Source organism: Orcinus orca, chromosome 11, assembly GCF_937001465.1.
Source record: "Orcinus orca chromosome 11, mOrcOrc1.1, whole genome shotgun sequence".
Classification (NCBI taxonomy): Eukaryota; Metazoa; Chordata; class Mammalia; order Artiodactyla; family Delphinidae; genus Orcinus; species Orcinus orca.
In genome coordinates this window covers 55283765-55298091 of record NC_064569.1, presented here as the reverse complement: position 1 = coordinate 55298091, position 14327 = coordinate 55283765, and the positions used below count along the sequence as shown (strand labels likewise).

At 37.6% G+C, this 14327-nt stretch overlaps 1 protein-coding gene across 1 annotated transcript in view; it reads left to right on the top strand.

Moving 5' to 3' along the window:
* Nucleotides 1–14327, top strand: part of CPM (carboxypeptidase M) — an 87776-nt gene that overhangs the window by 59552 nt on the left and 13897 nt on the right. The window lies entirely within an intron of this gene.

Below are 14327 nucleotides of genomic sequence, written 5' to 3'. Positions count from 1 at the left end.
AAGATTTTCTTATTAATTCCTGTTAACACAAAATATAGCATCTGGCAAACCCTCTGGGCTGAGAAAATGCAAGCCCCTATTTATGTTTTCTAGGTATAGCCTCATTTTTAGTACCAGAACAATGGTTCAGAATTCTCTCTGCGTGAACATCTGCAGCCTGTGAGAAGTGCAGCACCTATCGGTTCATATAAGAGAAAGCATGGTGTGTTACTTTAATATGGGGGTGTAAAATCCAGGGTGCTTCTAATTTTACAAGTTGAATGACCTGGAAATCTGGCAAAAGATCAGGAAAACAGGCTGTTACTCTGTTACATTTATCACCCATTTAGAAAGAAGCCAAGTTTGCTTGTCACTTGCCATGTAATATCACAGACCAGAGAACTTTGGACATGCCATTTTGCATTTCTTCTAGAACTGGGGTGGTTACCTAGCACCGTTAGCTTCAACCCCTCCCACCCCTCAACTCTGCCAAATGACCTGGCATTGGGAGTCTTTGCAGCCTGTTTTTTGATGGCTGTCTGGCCTTTATCACAGATGAGCAGACTTAATGTGACAAGAGTGGTCCTTCTCAAACATGTGCAGTGGACTCACCAGGAGGGTTTGTTAAAACGAGATTGCCAGGCCCCATCCCCAGAGTTTCTGATTTAGTGGGTCTGGAATGATTAACATCTTCCCTGGTGATGCTGACGCTGCCTGTCCAGGGACTACTCTTCGAAAACCATTGTACTAGAGCAACACGTTGCTTGTGATGATGATGGAATCCTCAGCAGGGTGTGGAAGGCTCTTCTGCATTGCCCGGGTTCGTCCAGGGACTACTCTTCGAAAACCATTGTACTAGAGCAACACGTTGCTTGTGATGATGATGGAATCCTCGGCAGGGTGTGGAAGGCTCTTCTGCATTGCCCGGGTTAGTTATTTTTCTCCACTGGGGACGGCTTGGGGGAGAAAGGTATCAGGAATTAGGGCGACAGTTATGCTACCACATCAAGCCAAAGTGGAGGATGTGTGTTTGTGCTGAAGAGGTTTGCATCGTGGGCCTGCTGCATAATTGCATAATTCCTGGATTTTCTGCATGCTTCACACCAAAGCTTCCCACCTGCTGAAAAGAGATGGAGACGGTTGAGGCAGGGAAAAGTCAGAAGCAGAGGGGTACAGGGCTGAGTGCAAGGAAAATTAGGAGCTTCCCTTGGCCACACATCCCTACCATGGCTACTCCTTCCCCCTTTCATATTTGACTCCCAACCTCTTCACCCCCATGACACAAGTAACAAAGGTTATTTTTGAATTGGCAGAGCTGCATCTAACTGGCTGAGACATTTATGGGGTAGGTTGATGGGGGAGATTACGAAATGTCATCTTTCTTTTTCACCAGCATCTTAATAATTTTTATTAAGCTCATTATTGGGTCTTTCTCCTTTTTCATTGTGTCACCAGACTTTGTATTCTGGTATGTCTCTACTTGACTTTTCTCATGAGGCACATTTCTACTTTTACTGTATTTCTACCTATATCAACTTTTAGTGTGTACTCTGTCCTTTTCTGAAATTCCTCCTTCAGAAGCATCAGCATGGGAGTGCAACTGAACACGAAATACACTCCATGAACTGCACTGCTATCTTCGGAATTTCAATCTAGCTGGAAAGGTTATTTACTGAGCCCTGAATTAAGGTGGGCTCTGAAGTATCCTGCTGAAATAACATTGCCAGTGAAGGAGCTTTGTCAACTGTTAAATAACATACAAGTTACAGCCTAACCATTGTTATTTATTAATTTAAAGTGCTTACTAGTCCATTTAACTAGGTTTTATAAAGAATATATCTACCTATCCCTATAATCAGATGTGCACAGCTTACTTAAAAAAACATATGTATATATTAACACATCAACCCTACCCCCTGTGGTTTAAGACAGGGTTTTTTGTTTTGTTTTTGTTTTCTAGTTTAATAATGAAACCCTATTTCAAAACACTGATACAGTGTGGTTACTGTTACTTGATAGAGAGGTTCTCTCCTTATTGGTGCCCAATAGGAAGCCAAAGAGTATCTTTGATTGTGAGTAATGGAAGCAAACATCTTTTTACCGCTATTGCTCTGGTTTAAGAAAATCACTGATGTTTGTCAAGCTGCATCACATTCACTGGTTCAGTGTCACCACTTGCTAAGATGGTCTCTGAGATTTCCAGATGGGTCAAAGTCTCTGGCCTACCTTGTCTGGGAAGGAAAGGCCTCCTGCTCTAATGGAAGGACTAGGCCTAGACGGCAGGAGCCTGGGTAAGGCCTAAGCCGTTCTGTCATCTGCCCCTGTGTGAAACTTTGCAAGCCACTTGTCTCGACTGGTTTTGGTCAACTGATAGCTGGGAGTAATAGCATATGCCTTTTCTCACCCCAGCTTGTTCTAAGGCTCCGATGGGGTCATTCTTTCAATTAAATCTCACTGCCAACCTCAATGTAAACTCAGGTCCTTTGGTGCTGTGTTGTCATGCTTAGAGGGTTGACTAGGCTCCTGTTGGGATGAGGGTAAGGCAGACATTAAGTTGAGTGTGAATTCTAGGGATCTGGAATGTCCTGCTTGTTCCCTCTCTGGGGAGAAGCAAAGATGAGCAAGATGTGATATTACCTGCTGCTGTTCTCTCCCTTGAACTCCTCAGAGCAGATCTGAACCCAGAGGTTTGGGGGATGGCCCACAGCATCCAGAAACCTAAGCAACCTGGACCTGAGAGAATCTGGTATGTGTTGAGTTCCAGAAGCCTGTGAGACACAGATAGGCATCTGTTATCAGACCCAAAGTCAGTGGCAGCTATAATCATTAGGTGAGGACATGGGAGTGAACAGTCTCCTGAGTACCACCAGCTCAGACTCTGCGCTGTGGCCAGTCCTTGCCCAGCATGGGCTTTTCATCCACACAGCTTGATACATCCCCAAGGGAAGGAGAGCTTTACATTTCTGCCCCTCATTTCCAGATGTGGCCACAAAATTTAAGTCTCAGATTTTATTCTCCTTTGCTTATTATCTGAGCTTTTTTCAAAATTTTGCTTTTTGTTCTCCTGATGTCATAGTGCTGGCTGTCTCTGCATCTCTTTGGATCTTCTGGTCTTTTTTCAATTTTTGATTTCAGCATATAGAAATAAATAATCTCTTCTGGTAAAACAATCACTTCCTTCTAAGTGAAAAGTTTGGTGGTGCCTGGACAGAATATTGAAAAGACGTATAAGATCAAAGGCAGCTTATATTTGGCAGGTGCTATGGGGTTTTCCTCTAATAGAAATTCTGTATTTAAGAATGGTCTGTGTTTGTTCAGTAACAGAGTGATATTCAGATATTCCCAGCTTGAACAATTGTCTCTAGGTTTGGCTAAGGGTCATACAGAAATGAATCTTTTAATCTTTAGAGGACATTGAATGAGAGTCAAAACTGGAATATGAAGACTTTTGGCAATCGACCTGAATCCAAATTACTCTTCCTTTTCCCATGTTTGAGGATAGTCAGACTACCAGTCCCTGGAAGTCTTTGTTTAGTTTGACACATGATATAGGGGTGTTGTGTGGGTACCTAAGGCCATCCAAAAACACTGTTCATAGACTGTCAAAAAAATTCAAATCTGTTCTGTTAAAGTGTAACAACCAATTCCAGCCAAGAAGGCATTTGCAAATTTTTTTTAATTTGAAGTATAGTTGTTTTATAAGTTGTCTTAATTTCTGCTGTACAGCTATAAATATATATAGCTGAATATATATGCATATTCTTTTTCATGTTCTTTTCCATTATGGTTTATCACAGGATATTGAATATAGTTCCCTGTGCTATACAGTAGGACCTTGTTTTTTATCCATTCTATACATAATAGTTTGCGTCTGCTAATCCCAAACCTCCAATCCATCCCTCTCCCACCCCCTCCCCCTTGGCAAATACAGTCTGTTTTCTATGTCTGTGAGTCTGTTTCTGTTTCGTAGATATGTTCATTTGTGGCATATTTTAGATTCTACATATAGTGATATCACATGGTATTTGTCTCTCTCTTTCTGACTTCACTTAATATGATAACCTCAAGGTACATCCACGTTGCTGCAAATGGCATTATTTCATTCCTTTTTATGGCTGAGTAGTATTCCATTGTATGTATATACCACATCTTCTTTATCCATTCATCTGTCAATGGACATTTTAGGTTGTTTCCATGTCTTGGCCTTTGTGAACAGTGCTGCTATGAACATAGGGGGTGCATGGATCCTTTTGAATTATAGTTTTGTCTGGATATATGCCCCGGAGTGGGATTGCTCGATAATATGGTAATTCTATTTTTAGTTTTTTGAGGGACCTCCATCGTGTTTTCGATAGTGGCTGCACCAACTTACATTCCCACCAACAGTGTAGGAGGGTTCCAATTTCTCCACACCCTCTCCAGCACTTGTTATTTGTGGACTTTTTAATGATGTCCATTCTGACTAGTGTGAGGTAATACCTCATTGTAGTTTTGATTTCCATTTCTCTAATAATTAGCGATGTTGAGTATCTTTTCATGTGCCTGTTGGCCATCTGTATGTGTTCTTTGGAGAACTGTCTATTTAGGTTGTCTGCCCATTTTTCAATTGGGTTTTTTCTTTTAATTGAATTGTATGAGCTGTTTGTATATTTTGGAGATTAATCCCTTGTCAGTTGCATAGTTTGTAAATATTTTCTCTCAGTCCATAGGTTGTCTTTTCATTTTGTTTATGGTTTCCTTTGCTGGGCAAAAGCTTATAAATTTGATTAGGTCCTGTTTGTTTATTTTTGTTTTTGTTTCTATTGCCTTGGGAGACTGACCTATGAAAACATCGCTTCAATTTATGTCAGAGAATGTTTTGCCTATGTTCTCTTCTAGGAGTTTTATGGTGTCGTGTCTTATATTTAAGTCTTTAAGCCATTTTGAGTTTATTTTTGTGTATGGTGTAACAGTGTATTCTAACTTCATTGGTTTATGTGCAGCAGTCCAGCTTTCCCAATACCACTTGCTGAAGGGACTGTCTTTTGTCCATTGTATATTCTTGCCTTCTTTGTCAAAGATTAATTGACCATAGGTGTGTGGGTTTATTTCTGGGCTCTCTATTCTCGTCCGTTGATCCATATGTCTGTTTTTGTGCCAGTACCATGCTGTTTTGATTACTGTTTGCTAAATTTTTTTTAAGGTACCATGACATTTTTTTTCTTGGTGTCTTCTGCCTTAGCATCCTGAATCTTTGGTGTAAAGTCAATTTCAAAGATAGCTTAATTTTTTATGAGTTTGGGTTGGTTTTGTTTGATTTTGTTGGTTTTGAAGACGACAATGAAAAATAGAAAAGATGCCAACACACATACTGCCATTACTACAAGCTATCTTGCTCAAATGCACAGACTTTCAAAGTGGCAGGAAGACTATAAGCTAGTTCAGAGACCTAAGAAAGGAAGAAATAAGCATAGCTTCCTCCTTCACATATTCTTGCTCTTGTGGAACAAAGATGAACTGAGACCCCAGCAACTTATCCAGTATTTCTGTGTCAACTTCAAACTTATATAGTTAGTCTTTCTTTTCCTTGTATCATTTTTCTTATCCAAATAAGAAGAAAGAGAAGGATTAAGAAAGGATTAATATTCGTTGAGCCTCCTGTTCTGTTACTTGTGTTTGATCTTCACAACAATCCTGGAAGGTATACATATTATCCCCATATTATAGGTGATGAAATTGAGGCTTGGGAATGTTTAGTGACTTGGGAGCTGGGATTCTAATGTGTTGCTGCAAATGGCATTATTTCAATCTTTTTTAATGGCTGAGTAATATTCCATTGTATATATGTACCACATCTTCTTTATCTATTCCTCTGCTGATGGACATTTAGGTTGCTTCCATATGTTGGCTATTGTCAACAGTGCTGCAGTGAACATTGGGGTGCATGTGTCTTTTTGAATTATGGCCTTCTCTGGGTATATGCCCAGGAGTGGGATTGTTGGATCATATGGTAGTTCTATTTTTAGTTTTTTAAGGAACCTCCATACTGTTTTCCATAGTGGTTGCACCAATTTACATTCCCACCAACAGTGTAGGAGGGTTCCCTTCTCTCCATACCCTCTCCAGCACTTGTTTGTAGACTTCTTGATGATGGCCATTCTGACTGGTGTGAGGTGATACCTTATTGTAGCTTTGATTTGCATTTCTCTAATTTTTAGTGACACTGCGCATCTTTTCACGTGCCTCTTGTCCATCTGTATGTCTTTTTGGAGAAATGTCTATTTAGGTCTTCTGCCCATTTTTTGACTGGGTTGTTTTTTTGAAATTGAGCCCATGAGCTGTTTGTAAATTTTGGAGATTAACTCCTTGTCAGTCGCATTGTTTGCAAATATTTTCTCCCATTCTGTGGGTCGTCTTCGTTTTGTTTATGGTTTCCTTTGCTGTGCAAAGGCTTCTGAGTTTCATTAGGTCCCATTTGTTTATTTTTGTTTTTATTTCCATTACTCTAGGAGACGTATGCAAAAAGATATTGCTGCAATTTATGCCAAAGAGTGTTCTGCCTGTTTTCCTCTAAGAGTGTTCTAGTATCCGATCTTACATTTAGGTCCATAATCCATTTTGAGTTAATTTTTATGTATGGAGTTAAAGAATGTTCTAATTTCATTTTTTTACATGTAGCTGTCCAGTTTTCCCAGCACCATTTACTGAAGAGACTGTCTTTTCTCCATTGTATAGTTTTGACTCCTTTGTTGTAGATTGTGACCATAGGTGTGTGGGTTTATTTCTGGGCTTTCTATCCTATTCCATTGATCTATATTTCTGTTTTTGTTCCAGTACCATACTGTTCTGATGACTGTAGCTTTGTAGTATAGTCTGAAGTCAGGGAGCCTGATTCCTCCATCTCCATTTTTCTTTCTGAAGATTGCTTTGGCTATTCAAGGTCTTTTGTGTCTGCATACAAATTTTAAGATTTTTTGTTCTAATTCTATGGAAAATGCCATTGGTAATTTGATAGGGATTGCATTTGTAGATTGCCTTGGGCAGTATAGTCATTTTGACAATATGATAATATTTTGACAATTTTGACATTTTGACAATTTTGACAATATTTCTTCCAATCCAAGAACACGGTATATCTTTCCATCTGTTTGTGTCATCTTCAATTTCTTTCATCAGCATCTTATAGTTTTCTGAATACAGATCTTTTGCCTCCTTAGGTAGGTTTATTCCTAGGTATTTTACTCTTTTTGATGTGATGGTAAATGGGATTGTTTCTTTAATTTCTCTTTCTGATCTTTCATTGCTAGTGTATAGAAATGCAACAGACTTCTGTATTTATTTTGTATCCTGCAACTTTACCAAATTCATTGATGAGCTCTAGTAGTTTTCTGGTAGCATCTTTAGGATTTTCTATGTATAGTATCATGTTGTCTGCAAACAGTGACAGTTTTACTTCTTCTTTCTCAGTTTGGATTCCTTTTACTTCTTTTTCTTCTCTGCCATGGCTAGGACTTCCAACACTATGTTGAATAAAAGTGGCAAGAGTGGACATCCTCGTCTTGTTCCTGATCTTACAGGAAATGCTTTCAGCTTTTCACCGTTGAGTATGATGTTAGCTGTAGGCTTGTTATATATGGCCCTTATTATGTTGAGGTAGATTCCCTCTATGCACACTTTTGGAAGAGTTTTTATCATAAATGGATGTTGAATTTTGTCAAAAGCTTTCTCTACATCTATTGAGATGATCATATGGTTTTTATTCTTCGATTTGTTGACATGGTGTATCACTGATTGATTTGTAGATACTGAAAAATCCTTGTATCCCTGGGATGAATCCCACTTGATCATGGTTTATGATCCTTTTCATGTACTGACAGATTCAGTTTTCTAGTATTTTGTTGAGGATTTCTGCATCCGTGTTCATCCGTGATATTGGCCTGTAATTTTCTTTTTTGTGGTATCTTTATCTGGTTTTGGTATCAGGGTGATTGTGGCCTCATAGAATGAGTTGGGAAGTGTTCCTTCCTCTGCAATTTTTTGGAAGACTTTGAGAAGGACTGGTGTTAGCTCTTGTCTAATTGTTGGATAGAATTCACCTGTGGAGCCATCTGGTCCTGGACTTTTGTTTGTTGGGAGTTTTTTTTTTTTTTTTGCGGTACGCGGGCCTCTCACTGTCGTGGCCCCTCCCGTTGCGGAGCACAGGCTCCAGACGCGCAGGCTCAGCGGCCATGGCTCACGGGCCCAGCCCCTCTGTGGCATGCGGGATCCTCCCAGACTGGGACACGATCCCGCGTCCCCTGCATCGGCAGCCAGACTCCCAACCGCTGTGCCACCAGGGAAGCCCCTGTTGGGGGTTTTTTAATCACAGTTTTAATTTCAGTACTTGTGATTGGTCTGTTCATATTTTCTAATTCTTCCTCATTCAGTCTTGGAAGGTTATACCTTTCTAAGAATTTGTCCATTTCTTCTACGTTATCCATTTTATTGGCCTATGGTTGCTTGTAGTAGTCTCTTATGATCCTTTGTATTTCTGTGGTGTCCATTGTAACTTTTTTCATTTCTAATTTTATTGATTTGAGCCCTCTCTCTGTTTTGCTTGATGAGTCTGGCTAAAGGTTTGTCAATTTTGTTTATCTTTTCAAAGAACCAGTTTTTAGTTTCATTGATCTTTTCTATTGTTTTCTTTGTCTCTATTTCATTTATTTCTGCTCTGATCTTTATGATTTCTTTCCTTCTAAGTTTGGATTTTGTTTGTTCTTCTTTCTCTGTTTGCTTCAGGTGTAAGGTTAGGTTATTTGAGATTTTTCTTGTTTCCTAAGATTGTATTGCTATAAACTTCCCTCTTAAAACTGCTTTTGCTGTGTCATGTAGGTTTTGGATTGTCATATTTTCATTTTCATTTGTCTATAGTTATTTTTTTACTTCCTTGGATTTCTTCAATACCCCATTGGTTGTTTAGTAGCATTTGTTTAGCCCCCACGTGTTTTTTTTTTTAAAGGATTATATCATATAGACTATATTTTCTGTTCAAAATGCAGTTAAACTAGAAATCAATAACAAATATGCAATATATATTTGGAAATTATGAAACATAATTCTAAGTAACTCATAAGTCAAAGAAGAAGAAATAATGGAAATTAGAAAATATTTAAATCTTAATGATAATGAAAAATACTGCCTATCCAAATTTGTGGGATTTAGTTAAAACAATGTGTAGAGGGAAATTTATAGCATTTAAATGCTTATGTCAGGGTAGAAGGGCTGGTGATTAATGAATATATTATAATAGTCTCTACTGTTGCAAGATGAATTACATCAAAAGCTAATGGTGTAGAACAACAATAAATATCTATCTTCTCTCATAGTTTTTGTGGGTCAGGATTTCAAAAGCATGGCTACATGGTTCTGGCTTGAGGTGTCTCGTGAGGTTGCAGTCACATCATCTGAAGGCTTGAATGAAAGAGAAGCATCCACTTCCAAGGTTGTTAGCTGGCAAGCTGGTGCTGGCTGTTGGCAGGGAGGCCTCAGTTTCTCTCCACCTGGCCCTTCACAGAGGGCTGCTTATATGTTCTCATTAGATGGTGGCTAGGTTCTCCCAAGTGGGTGATCCGAAAGAGGAAAAGCCAGGCAGAAGCTATTCTTTTTGTGACCTATTCTTGGAAGCCACATACCATCATTTTTGCCACATTCTATTTGTGAGAAGTGAGTCACTAAGTCTTGTTCACAAGAGGAGGAAAATCAGGTCCCATTTTTTTTTTAAGGAAAGGGTGTCAAAGCATTTTAAAACAATCACAATGAGCTGAGCACCTATTCATTGTAGAGGTGAGCAAAAAACTCTAGCAAAATAAGCCCAAGGAAACAGAAAAAAGGCAATTTTAAATGACAACGTCAGAAATTAACAAAATAGAAAACAGATACACAATAATCTGCAAAGTCCAAATTTGGTTTTTTGAAAAAGCTGACAAAATTGACAAACTTCTAGTGAGAATGAAGAAAAAAAGAGAGGAGGTACAAATAAACAACATGAGAAATAAGGAACAAGTACAGATGCTACAGAGAATAACGGGGGCACTGTGAGTATATTCTTTAAAAATAAGAGGATATTATACATAACTTTATGCCACTAATTTTTTAAAATCATAAACAAAATTGATACATTTCTAGAAAACTGTAACCTACTAAAACAGACTTAAGAAACAGAAAAACTGAATAATCCTATAACAATTTAAAAATCTGTCAGTAGTTTAAAATCCTCCCTCAAAAAAGAAGGTCTTACAGGCAGGCTCTACCAAGTGGAAAAACACACTAGTAATTCCAGTCTTAAACAAACTATTCCAGATTACATAAAAGGGAAAAGACACTCTGTAACTCCTTTTCTGAAGCAAGAATAACCTTGATAGCAAAATCTAAACATGTCATTGCAAAATAGGAAAATTACAGGTCAAATACACGATGTGAACATTCCTTAAGACGTTAGCAAATCAAATCAAAAGTAAATTTCTATAAACGAGCAGCAAACAGAAAGTGTTCACAGCAGCACCGCTAATAATAAATAATGGAAACAACCCAAATGCCTATCAACAGTAAAATAGATACTAGAAATTATAGCATATTAACATAATGGAATGTATTCAGCAATGAAAATCAATGAAATACAGCTACAAGCAGTAACACGGGTGAATCACTGGAATATAATATTGAAAAAAAGAAGCCATGAAAGAAGATGTAATAAAATTCCATAGGATTAAGTCTAAAAACATGCAAAATGATTAAACACATATGATAAAACTACAAAATCCAGGATGGTGCTCTCTCAAAGGGAAAAGAAGTTAATAGGATCAGGGAGAGGCACATAAGAAATACCAGAGGTAACAGTAATGTTCTTTATATCTTCTGTAAGCTTCATAAGCTTTCTTTTATAGCTACTCAATATTTAATTTAAAAGCCTCAAAACAACTAACAGAATGAACAATAGCTCCTGGTATGGTCTCTTCCATCTCATATGCTCTAAATTTCTTTATAGCATAGGAAGGAGTACTGCAGCTCACATTCTATAACAATAGGTGAGAATTTTCTCCAAGCTCTCCTGAATGTTGATTTTTAAAAGAAATTTGGAATATATGCCAAATAGAACTTTCATAATTTTGATTATCTAGCCACATATTAAAACAACCATACCATTTGCTCTGTCATTTTAATAAGTATGTTTCTGCCTTAACCATATTCCAGCTACAAGTAAAAAAACTGGAAAGCTATTCAAGCTTTCAGTCATAATAATGTCAAAAACTGTTCTGTGGTTTTTGAATTTACCCACTCCAAATAGAACAGACAAAAAAAGTTTGTTTGAATTCACTTTAACTCTCTGGTTGTTTAATCTTTTCTATTATTGTTGCAATTTGTCACCCTTAACTACCATAATACACGATTTTTAGACCTTCATACCAAAATAACTACTTGGTTCCTTGAAAATGGAGGGGGAAGGTGGGCAGGAATCCGTGGTTTCACTGAAACTATAGCATGTGTTTGACAGGCCAAAAGAAATATTCAGGAGTAGTTCCATGGCAACATAGCTTTAGACAACAAATGAACCAAAGACTGTATATGTACTGGTGGTGATAAATGCTAAATGGCTGAGAGGAGTTCTATTTTTTCTGGTCTCTGATGGAGACCTGTTCTTTCAGGTCCAACTCTTAGACTGTTTGAGAGCTTCAAGTAATTTAAGTAAATCCAAAAGTATAAACAATATGAATAAAACATGTTTAAACCTATTATTTCAGCTTTATTGAGGTACAATTGACATAAAATTACAAGACGTTTAAAATGTACATTGTGGTGATTTGATGTATGTGTACATTGTGAAAGGATTCCACCCATCTCATTAACACATCCATCACCTCACATATTTATCCTTTTGGGGGGGGAGGTAAGAGCATTTAAGTTCTACTCTTTCAGCAAATTTCAATTATATAATACACTGCTATCACTACAGTCACCATGTTTTTCGTTAGATCCTCAGACCTTATTCATCTTATAACTGAAACTTTGTACCCTATGACCAACCTCTCTTTATTTCCCCCACATCCCGCCCTGGCAACCACTTTTCTGCTTTGCTTCTAGCCTTTGGCTTTTTTTTTTTTAAGATTTCACGTATAAGTGATTCTATGCAGTATTTGTCTTCCTCTGCCTGGCTTATTTGAGATTAATTACATTTAAAAAGTATTCCAACCCATGTCCTCAAAAGCTGTATAATCTTCCTTTACAAACCAAAGTTTTTATTTAAATTGTAAAAAAAAAAAAAAAATACGTTTTGCATTTTTTTCTAATTATTCATCACTTTTATACACATCAGTGTATACAAAATACGTTTTGCATTTTTTTCTTATTATTCATCACTTTTATACACATCAGTGTATACATGTCAATCCCAATCGCCCATTTCATCACACCACCACCACCACCACCCCACCTCTTACCCCCCTTGGTGTCCATACGTTTCTTCTCTACATCTCTGTCTCAATTTCTGCCCTGCAAACTGGTTCATCTGTACCATTTTTCTAGGTTCCACATATATCTGTTAATATACAATATTTGTTTTTCTCTTTCTGGCTTACTTCACTCTGTATGATAGTCTCTAGATCCATCCACATCTCAACAAATGACCAATTTTGTTCCTTTTTATGGCTGAGTAATATTCCATCGTATATATGTACCACATCTTCTTTATCCATTCATCTGTTGATGGGCATTTAGGTTGCTTCCATGACCTGGCTATTGTAAATAGTGCTGCAGTGGACATTGGGGTGCATGTGTCTTTTTGAATTATGGTTTTCTCTGGGTATATGCCCAGTAGTGGAATTGCTGGATCATATGGTAATTCTATTTTTAGTTTTTTAAGGAACCTCCATACTGTTCTCCATAGTGGCTGTATCAATTTACATTCCCACCAATAGTGCAAGAGGGTTCCCTTTCCTCCACACCCTCTCCAGCATTTGTTGTTTGTAGGTTTTCTGATGATGCCCATTCTAACTGGTGTGAGGTGATACCTCATTGTAGTTTTGATTTGCATTTCTCTAATAATTAGTGATGTTGAGCAGCTTTTCATGTGCTTTTTGGCCATCTCTATGTCTTCTTTGGAGAAATGTCTATTTAGGTCTTCTGCCCATTTTTGGATTGGGTTGTTTGTTTTTTTGTTATTAAGCTGCATGAGCTGCTTATAAATTTTGGAGATTAATCCTTTGTCAGTTGCTTCATTTGCAAATATTTTCTCCCATTCTGAGGGTTGTCTTTTGGTCTTGTTTATGGTTTCCTTTGCTGTGCAAAAGCTTTTAAGTTTCATTAGGTCCCATTTGTTATTTTTGTTTTTATTTCCATTTCTCTCGGAGGTGGGTCAAAAAGGACCTTGCTGTGATTTATGTCATAGAGTGTCCTGCCTATGTTTTCCTCTAAGAGTTTGATAGTGTCTGGCCTTACATTTAGGTCTTTAATCCACCTTGAGCTGATCTTTGTGCATGGTGTTAGGGAGTGATCCAATCTCATACTTTTACATGTAGCTGTCCAGTTTTCCCAGCACCACTTATTGAAGAGGCTGTCCTTTCTCCACTGTACATTCCTGCCTCCTTTATCAAAGATAAGGTGACCATATGTGCGTGTGTTTATCTCTGGGCTTTCTATCCTGTTCCATTGATCTATATTTCTGTTTTTGTTCCAGTACCATACTGTCTTGATTACTGTAGCTTTGTAGTATAGTCTGAACTCAGGAAGTCTGATTCCTCCAGCTTCGCTTTTTTCCCTCAAGACTGCTTTGGCTATTTGGGGTCCTTTGTGTCTCCATACAAATTTTAAGTTTCTTTGTTGTAGTTCTGTAAAAAATGCCATTGGTAATTTGATAGGGATTGCATTAAATCTGTAGATTGCTTTGGGTAGTATAGTCATTTTCACAATGTTGATTCTTCCAATCCAAGAACATGGTATATCTCTCCATTTGTTGGTATCATCTTTAATTTCTTTCATCATTGTCTTATAGTTTTCTGCATACAGGTCTTTTGTTTCCCTAGGTAGTTTTATTCCTAGGTATTTTATTCTTTTTGTTGCAATGGTGAATGGGATTGTTTCCTTAATTTCTCTTTCTGATCTTTCATTGTTAGCGTATATGAATGCAAGAGATTTCTGTGCATTAATTTTGTATCCTGCAACTTTACCAAATTCATTGATGAGCTCTAATAGTTTTCTGGTGGCATCTTTAGGATTCTCTATGTATACTATCATGTCATCTGCAAACAGTGACAGTTTTAATTCTTCTTTTCCAATTTGGATTCCTTTTATTTCTTTTTCTTCCTTGATTGCCATGGCTAGGAATTCCAAAACTATGT